The 15,170-nt window shown below is 42.3% G+C and overlaps 1 protein-coding gene and 1 long non-coding RNA gene across 2 annotated transcripts in view; both read right to left on the bottom strand.

Moving 5' to 3' along the window:
- Nucleotides 1–15,170, bottom strand: part of LOC112235490 (voltage-dependent calcium channel subunit alpha-2/delta-1-like) — a 131,555-nt gene that overhangs the window by 59,449 nt on the left and 56,936 nt on the right. The gene's annotated exons all lie outside the window — the stretch shown is intronic.
- Nucleotides 3,469–6,439, bottom strand: LOC121845440. Its single transcript, XR_006082562.1, has 3 exons — nucleotides 5,978–6,439; nucleotides 5,355–5,464; nucleotides 3,469–3,915 (listed from the first exon to the last, which is right to left on the bottom strand). It is a non-coding gene; the product is annotated as an uncharacterized LOC121845440 (long non-coding RNA).

Consider the following 15,170-nt stretch of genomic DNA (forward strand, 5'->3'; position numbering starts at 1 on the left):
CAGCATTTGTGGGTTTGATTACAGGCTCAAAATGGCCAGAATCAAAGTACTTTCTTCTGAAACTCGTCAGTCTATTCTTGTTCTAAGAAATTAAGGCTATTCCATGCAAGAAAATGCCAAGAAACTGAAGATCTCGTACAATGCTGTGTACTACTCCTTTCACAGAACAGAGCAAACTGGCACTAACCAGAGGCCTCGGTGCACAACCAGTGGGAGGCCTCGGTGCACAACTGAGCAAGAGGACAAGTATATTAGATAGTCTAGTTTGAGAAACAGACGCCTCACAAGTTCTCAACTGGCAGCTTCATTAAATAGTGCCCACAAAACACCAGTCTCCACGTCAACAGTGAAGAGGCAACTCCGGGATGCTGGCCTTCTAGGCAGAGTTGCAAAGAAAAAGCCATATCACAGGACTGGCCAATAAAAATAAAATATTAAGATGGGCAAAAGAACACAGAAGCTGGACAGAGGAAGATTGGAAAAAAGTGTTATGGACAGACAAATCTAAGTTTGAGGTGTTTGGATCACAAAGAAGAACATTTGTGAGACGCAGAAATAGAAAAGATGCTGAAGGAGTGCTTGAAGCCATCTGTCAAGCATGGTGGAGGCAATGTGATGGTCTGGGGGTGCTTTGGTGGTGGTAAAGTGGGAGATTTGTACAGGGTAAAAGGGATCTTGAAGAAGGAAAGCTATCACCCCATTTTGCAACGCCATGCCATACTCAGTGGACAATGCTTAATTGGAGCCAATTTCCTCCTACAACAGGACAATGACCCAAAGCACAGCTCCAAACTATGCAATAACTATTTAGGGAAGAAGCAGTCAGCTGGTATTCTGTCTATAATGGAGTGGCCAGCACAGTCACCGGATCTCAACCCTATTGACCTGTCAAGCCAATCCAACTTGTGGGAGGTGCTTCAGGAAGCATGAGATGAAATCTCTTCAGACTGCCTCACCAAATTGACAACTAGAATGCCAAAGGTCTGCAAGGCATGTAATTGCAAATGGAGGATTCTTTGATGAAAGCAAAGTTTGAACACAATTATTATTTCAACTAAAAATCATTATTTATAACCTTGTCAACGTCTTGACCATGTTTCCTATTCATTTTTGCAACTGATTTCATGTATGTTTTTATGGAAAGCAAGGACATTTCAAATTGACCCCAAACTTTTGAATGGTAGTGTGTGTGCACTCACACGCACACACGCACACACACGTTCATTACTGGAATCCTCCTCAGGGGGTTAAGGAGGAAGTACCACTAGGGGTCAAATTGGGTCAGAGTCAAAGGTCAGCAGGTGCTTTGGCACATGACTCTCCCTCACCTGTTCTCCATCTGCCCCTCGAGGTCCTTCCCAGTGTTAATCAACACACAGTGCAACAGGCTAAGTAACGAGGGATGGTAAACAGGCACACTAATGAGCAACACTGAGCTAATAGGGAACAGGCTAGCTAACAAGCTATTACTGTGTATAACAGGCAGCGAATGAGCTAAAGCAACATTACCCAGGAGGAGGGCAGCTAAATTAGCATATAGCAACGTTCTGGCACAACGAACACTGCGTGCATAGAGGTTGGATAAACCCTAACCTGTAGGGACCTGAGGCCTCATTTATCAATCATACAAAAGCACAAATCTGTGCGTAATCCATGAGTGGCATCATTTCCATGCAGTGTGAGATTCATGAACGTGAACATTTGCATGAGAGTGTGCATACATTTGGACATTAGACCAGTGGAAATCTGTCCTTTGTTCTGATGTTTTGGTCCAACTGCTGTGTCTTTGTGAGACGCAGAGTAGGTGAAAGGATGATCTCCGTATGTGTGGTTCTCAACATGAAGCATGGAGGAGGAGGTGTGATGGTGTGGGGGTGCTTTTCTGGTGATACTGTCAGTGATTTATTTATGATTCATGGCACACTTTACCAGCATGGCTACCACAGCATTCTGCAGCGATACGCCATCCCATCTGGTTTGCGCTTAGTGGGACAATCATTTGTTTTTCAACAGGACAATGACACAACACACCTCCAGGCGGTGTAAGGGATATTTGACCAAGGAGAGTGATGGAGTGCTGCATCAGATGACCTGGCCTCCACAATTACCCAACCTCCACCCAGTTGAGATGGTTTGGAATGAGTTGGACCGCAGAGTGAAGAAAAAGCAGCCAACAAGTGCTCAGCATATGTGGGACGTCCTTCAAGACTGTTGGAAAAGCATTCCAGGTGAAGCTGGTTGGGAGAATGCCAAGTGTGTGCAAAGCTGTCATCAAGGCAATGGGTGGCTACTTTGAAGCATCTCAAATATGTTTCGATTTTTTAAACACTTTTAGGCTTACTACATGATTCCATATGTGTTATTTCATAGTTTTGATGTCTTCACTATCAATCTACAATAAAAAAGAAAGAAAAACCCTTGAATGAGTAAGTGTCTCCAAACTTTTGACTGGTACTGTATATTTTGCCATTTCTAAAGCAACTTGAATTGTCTTAATGGTCCTCTCTTGGTAGCTATGTTTTCATTTTTACTGGTCCAACCACAACCGAGCCAAATAAAACATTTTGGTCATACTAAATCTCTGACACTTTGACCTCTATTTCAGTCATAGGCTATTTCATGGTACGGCATTGTATATTCCCACAGGCTTTAAAGGGATGATTTTGACCATATATGGTTAATTAGGGGTGTTTCTAAATGCAAATAGCCAAGGTTGAGCACAAGCACTGTGGCTGAGAACAATTGGTATTTGTTAACGGTTCTGTTCTACCACTGTGTGTATAAAGTTGGTAGAACTGTTTGATAAATCACATTTTTCTATGCATACGAACATTCTAAATTCCATTCAGAAGTACTACGCAATATTGCTTCTATGCAATATTGATAAATAAGGACGGGCACAACACTTCATGGGGTGGAGGAGGGATAAACCAAGAACTATATACACCTGGACATGTACAACACTTCATGGGGTGGAGGTGGGATTGTTAAAGGAATTCTAAATTCCTCTGTATTATTTCCCAATCAGAATTAATTACTCTGTCAATGCGTTCTATGGGATTGTAAGACCCAATATTTTTATAAGAAATGGACAGAGCCCCGGTCTTAAAAGTCAGGTAATAGCATTTAATTCAAGAGAGTACTGACCCAAAATACAAAGAACATTACATTTTAAAGAGAGAACATAAAATGACATCATCAGTTTCTCACACTCTCTCCGATCCACACAATAGCGCAGTGTCTTCAGGTCTGGAGATTGTCTTCTACTCCCCTCATAAAACAAACATTCCAATCTGTCTAAAAGATATACTCTTCTCCACTAATGGAACATCAAACAAACATTTTTATCTGTCTAAAGAGATATGCCATCCCTCTCCCTTAAACCCGCAAGGTACAGACAATTAATTCGTTTTACTTACATTTTCAGTCCTAGTTTAACCAAGAACCCATACATTTCATACCATAACATAATAGTATTAAAATAAATGGTTCTAATGGAAATGTATACATAATTAATCATTTCAACTATAATTTCCTCCAACAGGGATAAACCAAGAACTATATACACCTGGACATGTACAACACTTCATGGGGTGGAGGAGGGATAAACCAAGAACTATATACACCTGGACATGTACAACACTTCATGGGGTGGAGGAGGGATAAACCAAGAACTATATATACCTGGACATGTACAACACTTCATGGGGTTGGAGGAGGGATAAACCAAGAACTATATACACCTGGACATGTACAACACTTCATGGGGTTGGAGGAGGGATAAACCAAGAACTATATATACCTGGACATGTACAACACTTCATGGGGTGGAGGAGGGATAAACCAAGAACTATATATACCTGGACATGTACAACACTTCATGGGGTGGAGGAGGGATACTTTATCTAGATGTACCTGGACATGTACAACACTTCATGTGGTTGGAGGAGGGATAAACCAAGAACTATATACACCTGGACATGTACAACACTTCATGGGGTTGGAGGAGGGATAAACCAAGAACTATATATACCTGGACATGTACAACACTTCATGGGGTGGAGGAGGGATAAACCAAGAACTATATATACCTGGACATGTACAACACTTCATGGGGTGGAGGAGGGATAAACCAAGAACTATATACACCTGGACATGTACAACACTTCAGGAGGGATAAACCAAGGGGTGGAGGAGGGATAAACCAAGAACTATATACACCTGGACATGTACAACACTTCATGGGGTGGAGGAGGGATAAACCAAGAACTATATACACCTGGATAAACCAAGAACTATATACACCTGGACATGTACAACACTTCATGGGGTGGAGGAGGGATACTTTATCTAGATGTACCTGGACATGTACAACACTTCATGGGGTTGGAGGAGGGATACTTTATCTAGATGTACCTGGACATGTACAACACTTCATGTGGTGGAGGAGGGATACTTTATCTAGATGTACCTGGACATGTACAACACTTCATGTGGTGGAGGAGGGATACTTTATCTAGATGTACCTGGACATGTACAACACTTCATGTGGTGGAGGAGGGATACTTTATCTAGATGTACCTGGACATGTACAACACTTCATGGGGTGGAGGAGGGATACTTTATCTAGATGTACCTGGACATGTACAACACTTCATGGGGTGGAGGAGGGATACTTTATCTAGATGTACCTGGACATGTACAACACTTCATGGGGTGGAGGAGGGATACTTTATCTAGATGTACCTGGACATGTACAACACTTCATGGGGTTGGAGGAGGGATACTTTATCTAGATGTACCTGGACATGTACAACACTTCATGGGGTGGAGGAGGGATACTTTATCTAGATGTACCTGGACATGTACAACACTTCATGGGGTGGAGGAGGGATACTTTATCTAGATGTACCTGGACATGTACAACACTTCATGGGGTGGAGGAGGGATACTTTATCTAGATGTACCTGGACATGTACAACACTTCATGGGGTGGAGGAGGGATACTTTATCTAGATGTACCTGGACATGTACAACACTTCATGGGGTGGAGGAGGGATACTTTATCTAGATGTACCTGGACATGTACAACACTTCATGGGGTGGAGGAGGGATACTTTATCTAGATGTACCTGGACATGTACAACACTTCATGGGGTGGAGGAGGGATACTTTATCTAGATGTACCTGGACATGTACAACACTTCATGGGGTTGGAGTAGGGATACTTTATCTAGATGTACCTGGACATGTACAACACTTCATGGGGTGGAGGAGGGATACTTTATCTAGATGTACCTGGACATGTACAACACTTCATGGGGTTGGAGGAGGGATACTTTATCTAGATGTACCTGGACATGTACAACACTTCATGGGGTGGAGGAGGGATACTTTATCTAGATGTACCTGGACATGTACAGCACTTCATGGGGTGGAGGAGGGATACTTTATCTAGATGTACCTGGACATGTACAACACTTCATGGGGTGGAGGAGGGATAAACCAAGAACTATATACACCTGGACATGTACAACACTTCATGGGGTTGGAGGAGGGAGAACTAAGAACTATATACCTGGACATGTACAACACTTCATGGGGTGGAGGAGGGATAAACCAAGAACTATATATACCTGGACATGTACAACACTTCATGGGGTGGAGGAGGGATAAACCAAGAACTATATACACCTGGACATGTACAACACTTCATGGGGTTGGAGGAGGGATAAACCAAGAACTATATATACCTGGACATGTACAACACTTCATGGGGTGGAGGAGGGATAAACCAAGAACTATATATACCTGGACATGTACAACACTTCTTCATGTACAACACTTCATGGGGTGGAGGAGGGATAAACCAAGAACTATATACACCTGGACATGTACAACACTTCATGGGGTGGAGGAGGGATAAACCAAGAACTATATACACCTGGACATGTACAACACTTCAACCACTATTCACCTGGACATGTACAACACTTCATGGGGTGGAGGAGGGATACTTTATCTAGATGTACCTGGACATGTACAACACTTCATGGGGTGGAGGAGGGATACTTTATCTAGATGTACCTGGACATGTACAACACTTCATGGGGTGGAGGAGGGATACTTTATCTAGATGTACCTGGACATGTACAACACTTCATGGGGTGGAGGAGGGATACTTTATCTAGATGTACCTGGACATGTACAACACTTCATGTGGTGGAGGAGGGATACTTTATCTAGATGTACCTGGACATGTACAACACTTCATGGGGTGGAGGAGGGATACTTTATCTAGATGTACCTGGACATGTACAACACTTCATGGGGTGGAGGAGGGATACTTTATCTAGATGTACCTGGACATGTACAACACTTCATGGGGTGGAGGAGGGATACTTTATCTAGATGTACCTGGACATGTACAACACTTCATGGGGGTGGAGGAGGGATACTTTATCTAGATGTACCTGGACATGTACAACACTTCATGGGGTGGAGGAGGGATACTTTATCTAGATGTACCTGGACATGTACAACACTTCATGGGGTGGAGGAGGGATACTTTATCTAGATGTACCTGGACATGTACAACACTTCATGGGGTGGAGGAGGGATACTTTATCTAGATGTACCTGGACATGTACAACACTTCATGGGGTGGAGGAGGGATACTTTATCTAGATGTACCTGGACATGTACAACACTTCATGGGGTGGAGGAGGGATACTTTATCTAGATGTACCTGGACATGTACAACACTTCATGGGGTGGAGGAGGGATACTTTATCTAGATGTACCTGGACATGTACAATACTTTACTTCATACAACACTTCATGGGGTGGAGGAGGGATACTTTATCTAGATGTACCTGGACATGTACAACACTTCATGGGGTGGAGGAGGGATACTTTATCTAGATGTACCTGGACATGTACAACACTTCATGGGGTGGAGGAGGGATACTTTATCTAGATGTACCTGGACATGTACAACACTTCATGGGGTGGAGGAGGGATACTTTATCTAGATGTACCTGGACATGTACAACACTTCATGGGGTGGAGGAGGGATACTTTATCTAGATGTACCTGGACATGTACAACACTTCATGGGGTGGAGGAGGGATATTTTATCTAGATGTACCTGGACATGTACAACACTTCATGGGGTGGAGGAGGGATACTTTATCTAGATGTACCTGGACATGTACAACACTTCATGGGGTGGAGGAGGGATACTTTATCTAGATGTACCTGGACATGTACAACACTTCATGGGGTGGAGGAGGGATACTTTATCTAGATGTACCTGGACATGTACAACACTTCATGGGGTGGAGGAGGGATACTTTATCTAGATGTACCTGGACATGTACAACACTTCATGGGGTGGAGGAGGGATACTTTATCTAGAGATGTACCTGGACATGTACAACACTTCATGGGGTGGAGGAGGGATACTTTATCTAGATGTACCTGGACATGTACAACACTTCATGGGGTGGAGGAGGGATACTTTATCTAGATGTACCTGGACATGTACAACACTTCATGGGGTGGAGGAGGGATACTAGATGTACCTTTATCTAGATGTACCTGGACATGTACAACACTTCATGGGGTGGAGGAGGGATACTTTATCTAGATGTACCTGGACATGTACAACACTTCATGGGGTGGAGGAGGGATACTTTATCTAGATGTACCTGGACATGTACAACACTTCATGGGGTGGAGGAGGGATACTTTATCTAGATGTACCTGGACATGTACAACACTTCATGGGGTGGAGGAGGGATATTTTATCTAGATGTACCTGGACATGTACAACACTTCATGTGGTGGAGGAGGGATACTTTATCTAGATGTACAGGGCCTTCAGAAAGTCTTCACACCCCTTTATTTATTCCACATGTTGTTGTGTTACTGCTTGAATTTAAAATGTATTAAAAATAGATTTTTTTGTCACTGGTCTATACATGATACACCATACTGTGGAATTACATTTTTACAAATGAATTCAAAATGAAAAGCTGAAATGTCTAAGAGTCAATAAGTATTCAACCCCTTTGTTATGGCAAGCCTAAAGAAGTTCAGCAGTAAAAATGTGCTTAAGTCACATAGTAAGTTGCATGGAATCCTGTTTGCAATAAGGCACTAAAGTAAAACTGCAAAAAAATGTGGTAATTAAAATGAGCTCATGTCCTGAATACAAAGTGTAATGTTATGTTTGGGGCACAACACAACACATCACTGAGTACCAATCTTCAGATTTTCAAGCATGGTGGTGGCTGCCTTTTTTAGGACTAGGGAGTTTTTTAGGATAAAAAAGAAACCTGGTTCAGTCTGCTTTCCACCAGACACTTTCAGCAGGACAATAACCAAAAACACAAGGCCGAATCTACACTGGAGTTGCTTACTAAGAAAACATTGAAGGTTCCTGAGTGGCCAGGTTACAGTTTTGACTTAAATCACCTTGAAAATCTATGGTAAGACCTGAAAATGGTTGTCTAGCAATGATCAGCAACCAATTTGACAGAGCTTTTGAAAATAATAATGGACAAATGTTGCACAGATGTGCTAAGCTCTTAAAGTCTTACCCAGAAAGACTCACAGCTGTAATCACTGCCAAAGTGATTATAAGATGTATTGACTCAGGGAGTTGAATACTTTATTTATTTTTTTACAAAATGTTAGAATTTTTATTTAACTTTGACATTAAAGTATTGTTTGTTGACAAAAATTGACAATGAAATCCATTTTAATCCCACTTTGTAACAACACAATGTGGGTAAAGTCAAGATGTGTGAATACTTTCTGAAGGTACTGCATCTGACCTTTATAAACGGAATACCCATTGTTACCCTCTGTTATCTTCAATGCTAATGAAATATGTTGATGAAGAATGGAGGAATGACAGCCATTCAGAGAGAGAGAAATGGAGGATGGAGCAAGAGGAGGAAAGGGGTTAGAGAGAGAGAGAAAATAGATGGAGGTGAACAGAGATAGAAAGTAAGAAAGGAGAGAGATAAGAGGGAGAAATGAAGAGAGGAGGAAAGGGGATAGAGAGAGAGAGAAAATAGATGGAGGTGAACAGAGGGAGAGAGATAAGAGGGAGAAATGAAGAGAGGAGGAAAGGGGCTAGAGAGAGAGAAAATAGATGGAGGTGAACAGAGATAGAAAGTAAGAAAGGAGAGAGATAAGAGGGAGAAATGAAGAGAGGAGGAAAGGGGCTAGAGAGAGAGAAAATAGAGGGAGGTGAACAGAGATAGAAAGTAAGAAAGGAGAGAGATAAGAGGGAGAAATGAAGAGAGGAGGAAAGGGGCTAGAGAGAGAGAAAATAGAGGGAGGTGAACAGAGATAGAAAGTAAGAAAAGAGAGATAAGAGGGAGAAATGAAGAGAGGAGGAAAGGGGCTAGAGAGAGAGAAAATAGAGGGAGGTGAACAGAGATAGAAAGTAAGAAAGGAGAGAGATAAGAGGGAGAAATGAAGAGAGGAGGAAAGGGGCTAGAGAGAGAGAAAATAGAGGGAGGTGAACAGAGATAGAAAGTAAGAAAGGAGAGAGATAAGAGGGAGAAATGAAGAGAGGAGGAAAGGGGATAGAGAGAGAGAGAAAATAGAGGGAGGTGAACAGAGATAGAAAGTAAGAAAGGAGAGAGATAAGAGGGAGAAATGAAGAGAGGAGGAAAGGGGCTAGAGAGAGAGAAAATAGATGGAGGTGAACAGAGATAGAGAGTAAGAAAGGAGAGAGATAAGAGGGAGAAATGAAGAGAGGAGGAAAGGGGCTAGAGAGAGAGAGAAAATAGAGGGAGGTGAACAGAGATAGAAAGTAAGAAAAGAGAGATACGAGGGAGAAATGAAGAGAGGAGGAAAGGGGATAGAGAGAGAGAAGAGGGAGGTGAACAGAGATAGAAAGTAAGAAAGGAGAGAGATAAGAGGGAGAAATGAAGAGAGGAGGAAAGGGGCTAGAGAGAGAGAAAATAGATGGAGGTGAACAGAGATAGAGAGTAAGAAAGGAGAGAGATAAGAGGGAGAAATGAAGAGAGGAGGAAAGGGGCTAGAGAGAGAGAGAAAATAGAGGGAGGTGAACAGAGATAGAAAGTAAGAAAGGAGAGAGATAAGAGGGAGAAATGAAGAGAGGAGGAAAGGGGCTAGAGAGAGAGAGAAAATAGAGGGAGGTGAACAGAGATAGAGAGTAAGAAAGGAGAGAGATAAGAGGGAGAAATTAAGAGAGGAGGAAAGGGGAGAGACAGAGAGAGAGAGAAAAAATCTAGAGAGGTGAACATAGATAGTAAGAGAGGAGAGAGATAAGAGGGAGAGTGATAGATAGATTGTCCCTTTCATGTCCTTTTATAAGTCCACTACATGAAGCCCATAGAGTGGCTCCTGTCCTCTCCCCTCATTTGCTAGGTGATTATAATGAAAGGTCCTTAATGATGTTATCTGTACAGCTGTCCTGGAGGCTCCTGCTGGGTCACACCAGGGTTAGCACTGCCTGCACTAGGCTAATGGATGGCTGCGACACCACATCCTCTGTACAGTGCCTTGAAAAAGTATTCATCCCCCTTGGTGTTTCTCCTATTTTGTTGCATTACAACCTGTAATTGAAATGGATTTGAATTTGGATTTCATGAAATGGACATACACAAAATAGTCCAAAAAATGACTTGTTACAAAAAATTGGTGCGTGCATATGTATTTACCTCCTTTGCTATGAAGCTCCTAAATAAGATCTGGTGCAATCAATTACCTTCAGAAGTCAGATAATTTGTTAAATAAAATCCACCTGTGTACAATCTAAGTGTCACATGATCTCAGTAAATATACACCTGTTCTTAAAGGCCCCACATTCTGCAACACCACTAAGCAAGGGGCACCACCAAGCAAACAACACCATGAAGACCAAGGGGCACCACCAAACAAACGACACCATGAAGACCAAGGAGCAACACCAAGCAAACGACACCATGAAGACCAAGGAGCAACACCAAGCAAACAACACCATGAAGACCAAGGAGCACCACCAAGCAAACAACACCATGAAGACCAAGGAGCAACACCAAGCAAACGACACCATGAAGACCAAGGAGCAACACCAAGCAAACGACACCATGAAGACCAAGGAGCAACACCAAGCAAACAACACCATGAAGACCAAGGAGCAACACCAAGCAAACGACACCATGAAGACCAAGGAGCAACACCAAGCAAACGACATCATGAAGACCAAGGAGCTCTCCAAAGAGGTCAGGGACAACGTTGTGGAGAAGTACAGATCAGGATTGGGTTATAAAAAGCACGCTCAAGTTTTCTTTTTCTTTTTTTTGTATTTCTTGTTTGTTTCACAATAAAAAAAAGGGCAATAGTGTAAATCAAATGATACAAACCCCCCAAAAATCTATTTTCATTCCAGGTTGTAAGGCAACAAATAGGAAAAATGCCAAGGGGGGAATACTTTCGCAAGCCACTGTATGTGTGGTTGGGGGGACGGGGGTTATGTGTGTGTCGTATACAGTGCCTTGAGAAAGTATTCGGCCCCCTTGAACTTTGCGACCTTTTGCCACATTTCAGGCTTCAAACATAAAGATATAAAACTGTATTTTTTTGTGAAGAATCAACAACAAGTGGGACACAATCATGAAGTGGAACGACATTTATTGGATATTTCAAACTTTTTTAACAAATCAAAAACTGAAAAATTGGGCGTGCAAAATTATTCTGCCCCCTTAAGTTAATACTTTGTAGCGCCACCTTTTGCTGCGATTACAGCTGTAAGTCGCTTGGGGTATGTCTCTATCAGTTTTGCGCATCGAGAGACTGAAATTTTTTCCCATTCCTCCTTGCAAAACAGCTCGAGCTCAGTGAGGTTGGATGGAGAGCATTTGTGAACAGCAGTTTTCAGTTCTTTCCACAGATTCTCGATTGGATTCAGGTCTGGACTTTGACTTGGCCATTCTAACACCTGGATATGTTTATTTTTGAACCATTCCATTGTAGATTTTGCTTTATGTTTTGGATCATTGTCTTGTTGGAAGACAAATCTCCGTCCCAGTCTCAGCTCTTTTGCAGACTCCATCAGGTTTTCTTCCAGAATGGTCCTGTATTTGGCTCCATCCATCTTCCCATCAATTTTAACCATCTTCCCTGTCCCTGCTGAAGAAAAGCAGGCCCAAACCATGATGCTGCCACCACCATGTTTGACAGTGGGGATATTGTGTTCAGGGTGATGAGCTGTGTTGCTTTTACGCCAAACATAATGTTTTGCATTGTTGCCAAAAAGTTCAATTTTGGTTTCATCTGACCAGAGCACCTTCTTCCACATGTTTGGTGTGTCTCCCAGGTGGCTTGTGGCAAACTTTAAACAACACTTTTTATGGATATCTTTAAGAAATGGCTTTCTTCTTGCCACTCTTCCATAAAGGCCAGATTTGTGCAATATACGACTGATTGTTGTCCTATGGACAGAGTCTCCCACCTCAGCTGTAGATCTCTGCAGTTCATCCAGAGTGATCATGGGCCTCTTGGCTGCATCTCTGATCAGTCTTCTCTTTGTATGAGCTGAAAGTTTAGAGGGACGGCCAGGTCTTGGTAGATTTGCAGTGGTCTGATACTCCTTCCATTTCAATATTATCGCTTGCACAGTGCTCTTTGGGATGTTTAAAGCTTGGGAAATCTTTTTGTATCCAAATCCGGCTTTAAACTTCTTCACAACAGTATCTCGGACCTGCCTGGTGTGTTCCTTGTTCTTCATGATGCTCTCTGCGCTTTTAACGGACCTCTGAGACTATCACAGTGCAGGTGCATTTATACGGAGACTTGATTACACACAGGTGGATTGTATTTATCATCATTAGTCATTTAGGTCAACATTGGATCATTCAGAGATCCTCACCGAACTTCTGGAGAGAGTTTTCTGCACTGAAAGTAAAGGGGATGAATAATTTTGCACGCCCAATTTTTCAGTTTTTGATTTGTTAAAAAAGTTTGAAATATCCAATAAATGTCGTTCCACTTCATGATTGTGTCCCACTTGTTGTTGATTCTTCACAAAAAAGTTTTATATCTTTATGTTTGAAGCCTGAAATGTGGCAAAAGGTCGCAAAGTTCAAGGGGGCCGAATATTTTCGCAAGGCACTGTATGTGTGTGTGTGTGTGTGTCACTCTGATCCCATGGACCCTGACACTATGCACTACAGCACTCTGTTTCTCATTCTACCTGCTACACCTCCAACACCATGGTCATTAAACTACTATTCACACCATTGTGGGCAACTGTATTACAATCACTTCATCTTGGGCTGCTTTTTGTAGTAATTTAGAGATGGAGAGAAAAATGGAGAGATGAGAGAGAGATGGAAGGAGAAAGATACAAGGGGGGCATTGAACGAGGTGAATATAAAATAAGTTCAAACAGAAAGAACAGAAATACACACACACACACAACACACACACACACACACACACACACACACACATACACACACACACACCTTTCTGTCCCTCTTGGTCTCACTCCCACACACACCTTGTTCTCTACATCTCTCTGTCCCACCACTCACACATCCAGCCACACATAGAAGCCTCCTCTACCTCCACTACCTGTCTGCCTGATTACAGGGATATAAGGATTAGTCACGCCTAGAAAGGGAACAAACTCCTGTCGTCTCCTTGATGTGTCCCAAGGCGCCAGGCAGGAGAACATGAGCATCTGCTGGCAACACTTTAGTCACATCCTCTCCGCTCTGCTCTGCTAGCTTGCCCGCCCGCCCGCCAGGAGGGAGGGAGGGAGACAGAGAGATGTGGCGATACTGTTAAAGACTTCAGCTATAGTTGCTTTCACACAATGGCACGTGTGTGTTCACACACATACCAGTATATACACACACACACGTGACTGAACCTATCTGCACAACTGAAAACTGTGCTCACCTGTTGAGCTAAAGCCTAGGCACTAGCTTGGGGACAATGATGATGACAAGGACGATGATGACAGAGATAATGACGAAGATTATGACACACTTTTCATTAGATTTGAAAGTGCTTTGCATTGTGTGTGAGGTAACTCACCCAACACCCCATTCACCACCGATGTGTAGCACCTGCCTGGTTACACCAGCACTTTCCTACAGTCAATTCTCCTACAGTACCATAGTAACTTTACAGAGCCATCCTTGTTAAAGCTGTGTCTCTCTCCCTGTATCTATCTACCACTCTGCGCTAGCGAGACAAACAGATGTTCTCTCTCCTCCAGCAACATCAATAACACTCCTATCCCAGCAAGCGCTCTGTGTTAGGCTCAATCTGTTGCAAACAACAGCCAATTACGGTTAAATCCAGCATCAATGCTTCCAAAACACTCCCCAAACGCTGTGGGGCAGCCTCAGGCATCATCTCAGGCTACCTGCTCCATGGCTGGTTTTCTTTAGAAGTCCAGCAGTCCTGCTCCTGTCATTAAAGGCCTCCTTTTTTAAATGGCCCTTTTTGTATGATGTTTTTAGGGAGAGGGAGTCGGCTAAGTAAGAATAGTCAATAGCCATGAGTTAGGCTTATTAGCTACCCCATTGACTGCACAGTGTCTGGCAGCAGTTTAAAACCGCTGGGCCTCGAACGACTCCCCCTTCAAGCTAATGAGCAGTCATTTTGATTGCAACATTTTAACAGCGTAATTAAATAATTTCATATATGCTCTTGCAAAAACAATACTTTTGTTGTGTTTATGAAGGTCTAAGGTAACATTAGAATATGATTACAATTATAAACAAAATAGCATTTTCATTCGTTTATGTTACTGTCGGCTTTATGTAAAAAAAATAAATAAATAAGGTGTTCAATTGATTTTATTGGTGGAGTGTCTTTGTTAAAAATCGAAAACAGAAAGTGTGTGTTGGAACTGGTTACCAGCTTCTTTTTATAAAAATAAATAACAAAAACACCAAGACTCATGGGCAGTAAGACGCGCGGTGAAATGATGAAAACATCATTATCCTAAACATTATTATAACCACCAAGTGTGCTTCACAAATAGCGAAAACCAGCACAAAAGCAATACTAATGAATTATAATGAAAATAAAACTGTCAATATGACACCATTTAAAAATAGTCAGGTATTTATACGTTGGATACCATGGCGAATTTCTGTTTCATCAAAATGGAGGTAAAGCAT

Source organism: Oncorhynchus tshawytscha, unplaced genomic scaffold (genome assembly GCF_018296145.1).
Source record: "Oncorhynchus tshawytscha isolate Ot180627B unplaced genomic scaffold, Otsh_v2.0 Un_contig_3309_pilon_pilon, whole genome shotgun sequence".
Classification (NCBI taxonomy): domain Eukaryota; kingdom Metazoa; phylum Chordata; class Actinopteri; order Salmoniformes; family Salmonidae; genus Oncorhynchus; species Oncorhynchus tshawytscha.